Below are 4,668 nucleotides of genomic sequence, written 5' to 3' on the forward strand. Positions count from 1 at the left end.
TTCCAAGATCCTGGAAGAAATCAGAACTATACCTCGGATTAAAACCCGGGCATCAAGTTAAAAGTCAGGAATTATCCATCGGGCACTAATACAGTGAGTTCTTCCGCCTTTACCTAGGGCCTCCCAGGCACGTCACCCTCTAGGTTTTACTAATGTTGTAGGCACAACGCCAACTGAAGGTAACTTTACCATGACAGGTTGGCCTACCTATATTTTCGATGGCAACTGGCCCTTGTGAGCACCAGGCGATAACCCCATGGCGCAAAATGCTTGTATCTTTGGGTTCACATAATTTCCCCAGCAGTTATTAACAATAAAAACCACTTGTGATAACCATATGTCCCAGTTGTGTCTTGAGACAACCGAAACCATTAATTCACTCGACAATGCCATTAGCCTGAGGATGAGATGGTGTATGAAACACCAACTTAGCACCTTCTCCTGGTGCCCAGTCTTGCACCACTGTGGCTGTGGAATGTGGTATGTTGTCACTTTGAATACATTCAAGGATGGGCAAGATACTAAACCATCATCACAGAACTTGGACTGTAGGACATCTTTTGAACTGAAGACAGGCAATTTTCCCAGAAAGCAGGTATGGCCTACAGAGGACAATAAGCCAGCAACTGGGATCAGGGATTGATACTCAGGACTGCTGATCCCACTGCTCAGGCTCCCAGTTCTGAGCTGATGGCGGCAATTAGTGATTGCTACTTTACAACGTTCCCCATTGACACAGGAGCCCAAATATCAGGGGTAGATAAGGACACTTACAAAGGACAGCCTCCACTTGGCAAGCAGTTCCTCTTCTAGGTGGCAATGGTGAATCACTACCCACCCACTGGTCAGGGCTAAATTCATTCTATCTAATGGACCGACAGTCAGGCCTTACTTTTAGGTCCCTGTAAGAGGTTAGGCACGGATGAGTTGAAGGGTCAGTTGTGGGTGGACTTGCGGGGGGTGGGGGGGTGGGGAAGCGGGAAATAGGGGCACCATGTGCTCTACCCCACAGTTTACCTTGCATCAATGCATCCCTGACTGTGAACCTGTTGCAAATGGGTCATGAGCATGAGGTCCAGGTCCTGTCCATTTATCCTACAAGTCACCATCTGGGCTGTTCCTGAACTGATGAAAGAGCTCGAAGAACGGGGAAGTGTGGTCAAGTCTCATTCCTGCTACAATTCTCCCGCATGGCCAGTAGAGAAACTCATGGCAAGTGATGACTCGCCGCAGGTTACAGAGCCACTGAACTGCTCCACTGAACTGCTCACTGTGGCTGTTCCCGGTCTGATTGATACACTCCATTGTCTCAATGAACAAGCCTTGCCATGAATGGCAACAGTAGAGTAGAGCAGTAGCTCCGCTTGATCCCCTGCTGCTGCGCAGGCTACAGCATGTCCAGACGTGCACCCAAAACCTCTGGTTGCTGTGTCTCATGGCTAAGGCAGAGTGAAATAATAGAATGGTTTGGGTTGGAAGGGACCTTTAAAGGTCTTCTAGTCCAACTCCCCTGCAAGGAGCATCTTCAACTTGATCAAGTTGCTCAGAGCCTCTAGGGATGGGGCATCTACCACCCCTCTGTTTCCAGTGTTTCTCCACCCTCATTGTTAAAAAAAATGTCTTCCTTATATCTAGTCTGAATCTACCCTCTTTCAGTTTAAACCCATTACACCTTCTCCTACCACAACAGGCCCTATTAAAAACTCTGTCCCCATCTTTCTTATAAGCTTCTTTTAAGTATTGAAAAGCTCCAGTCAAGTCTCCCCAAACCTTCTCTTCTCCAGGCTGCACAAGTGCATCTCTCAGCCTTTCTCCACAGGAGACATGTTCCATCCTCTGACTGTTTTTGTGGCCTCCTCTGGACCTGCTCCAACGGGTCCACTCAAGTCCCCTTTGTGCACCACAATGCTTTGCATTACTCAGTCTCATTATGCACAGTCCTTCTCCCCATGTCCCTGTACTTGGCAGCTCCATACACCAATTCTGTTGGCCTCCATGTATCTGCCACTAGCACCTGGCCATGATCAAACGTTACAAAGTCAGCATTTTCAAGGCCATTCTCTACACTCTCTTCACTGGTGTGTGTAGACAGCAGAGTGTGTTTGTACTCGCAGTCACAGCACAGCCAGGAGAGGCTGCTGCTATGGAGCTTATCCAGGTTCTTTCAATCCTTTCTTCCAGACTTCAGATCCCTGCATCCTTTACCTCTCCTCCCTCAGTCCCAGACTGCTGCGAGACACCAATCTGTGCAGGACCTGTGCAGCATCACTTTTCAGCCATGCCTCACAAGGCATTCTTGGCATTTGGAGAGCCAAAATCCCAGAGAAGGGGAAGAGGAGGTACCTGTTTCCTTGCAGAGAGCCCTGGGGTGAAAGCTGGAACAACAAAGGGTTCAGGGAACCCACACGAAGCTGCCTTTCCTTGGCCGTGCTTAAGGAGACTGTATTGTAGTCACTGACTGGATCTAAAAAGCTCCTTCCCCCGTCTCTGCTCGCCCAATGGAAATTCTTAGTGCCTTTGGATCATGTGGAAACCTACCTTAGAACTCATCTAGGCCTGGTTTGGGGGCAAAATCCATCTTTTCTAACGCAAGTTGCTGAGGGTAAGTTTGCTCTTTGGGCAGATTCTGAAGTATATGAACGCCTTGCAGCATCAGTCCAATCCTGCACACCAGCTGGAGGTGCCTAGCAGCCTTCCCCCAGCACACCGGTGTGTGAGGTGGCTGAGCGGGAGAGCAGGCATCGCAGAAGGAGGCCATAAACGCCCTAACTTGCATGTTTTTATACTCAAGATTCTTCTAGCGATGTTTTGGTAGTTACCATGTCTTACTACAAGTTGGGAGTGAGCTGGCTGGTGGACTTGAGGCAAGAGGCTCCAGAAAGGGGAGTCCTAATGTTGCGGAGATGGACAGCACTGCAGCAGCAGAGGGGTTTCTCCTGTACGGCATGGCTGGGGCTTCGAGGATTCTGCACCTCTGACATGACTTTGTGCTAAGGCTCAGTAGAGATTGTGTGTTTTCTGTGGTTTACCGCAGTAGCTGTTGCAGGGGGAGCTTCACAGCTGCTGGTGGTACTGAGGGGAGCTTCTAATGGGAGAGGAATTTCCTGGAAGAACAGAGAAGGCAGTAGATGCTAGAGGGGGTCCTCCTGTCCCATCCTGCCACTAGCTCGTGGCCATTTTGCTGCAGCAGGAGTAGGTGATGGAGTGTCAGCATGACAAGGCAGCGCTCCCGATGAGCGTCAAAGGAAACCTGCCCACGCTTCACCCGCAGCTCCAAGGCTGTCACACAAAGCTGTGAGTCGGGTTTAGTGCATGAGGCAGTGATAAGGAAAAGAAGTATTTACTATGTAAGAATTTACATCACCCAGGTCACAAATTAATGAATAGGCTGCTGCTAAAGTTTGTAGGTTTGATTATTCAATTAGATGGGCTATTTTTGTTTTTTCCCAGGGTGGGTTCAATCATATGTGGTGGCCAGTTTGACCATGATCACATCCACATTTGTCAGTGAACCAAAAAATTTACTAAACAAAAAAGCACCCAGTTCTACAATATCCATTTACATGGGCTGTGTGTAGGTAATTTTTCAAATGCCAACACCTTACATTAACTTCAGAAAGTTTATTCTAGCTGGGTCTAATGATATGTGAAAGTCCTTTTGAATTATACTGGTTTAAACAATACTGAGCTGGTTTCTACACCCCAAGTGTAGAATACCAGGAACTGGTGCTAGCTATTCGGAGCTGTTAACTGTAGTAAACTGAAATAATTTCTTGGGAAACTAAGAAACCTGCAAATGCACCTTAGTATTCCCAATCTGACTGCTAAGGTATGCTGGCTAACGTGTGACTGCCTGTAATGCTGCCTTGCCTCTTTACAAAGCTGCTTTTGTGTATGTGATTCATATGCAACATTTTGCTTTCAAGTGTGCTTACTTTAGGATGATTCTGTCAAAGTACTTGTTTGGATCTGAATTTGATATATGATCATCTAACAGTTGAAGCATGTCTAATTTATATGTATTTTAAACTGGACTTTTTAACCCTAAATATCAGACATTTACAGTACTGTATAAAAATATTTTGGAAAAGGACATACTCTTGTTTAACTACTTAAATATGTCAAACTGGCTAAACTGTTAATTCTGCAAACTGGCATTCCAGTCTGAATCCTAAGGCTGTGATGAAAAACTGCAGTTATGATGATATCCCAGTTGTTTCTGTCTTCTTAGATAAAAATGCCTCTACAAAGTGTATTGCAGATAATAAGATCTCAATGATTATTTTTTAGTATTGTTATGTTACACTTATTTATGCAAGTCTTTGCTGAACATAAGTACAGACAGAATTATATCCTTATTCAGGTTTGATAATTAAGAGTTTTCTCACTTAAAAAAAGATCTATAAAAGTTTAGCTAATAAGGTAAAATTTTACTCTTATTCAAAGCACTTAAAATGCCACAATTTTCTGTTAAAAACACTTTAAAGCTTTCTTAACCAAAAAGTCTAAATTAAATATATTAAGTTTTTGCAACACCTTTCAGAAACACTAATAACTGGTGACAATTTAAGAGAGCTAAAGGAAAAATTATCTGCTGTCAATAGCAGACCTCAGGATCTGTTCATTATTACTCTTAGTCTTATTTTTAAATTTCTAAAAGGAAAGGAG

Source organism: Strix uralensis, chromosome 10 (assembly GCF_047716275.1).
Source record: "Strix uralensis isolate ZFMK-TIS-50842 chromosome 10, bStrUra1, whole genome shotgun sequence".
Taxonomy (NCBI): Eukaryota; Metazoa; Chordata; class Aves; order Strigiformes; family Strigidae; genus Strix; species Strix uralensis.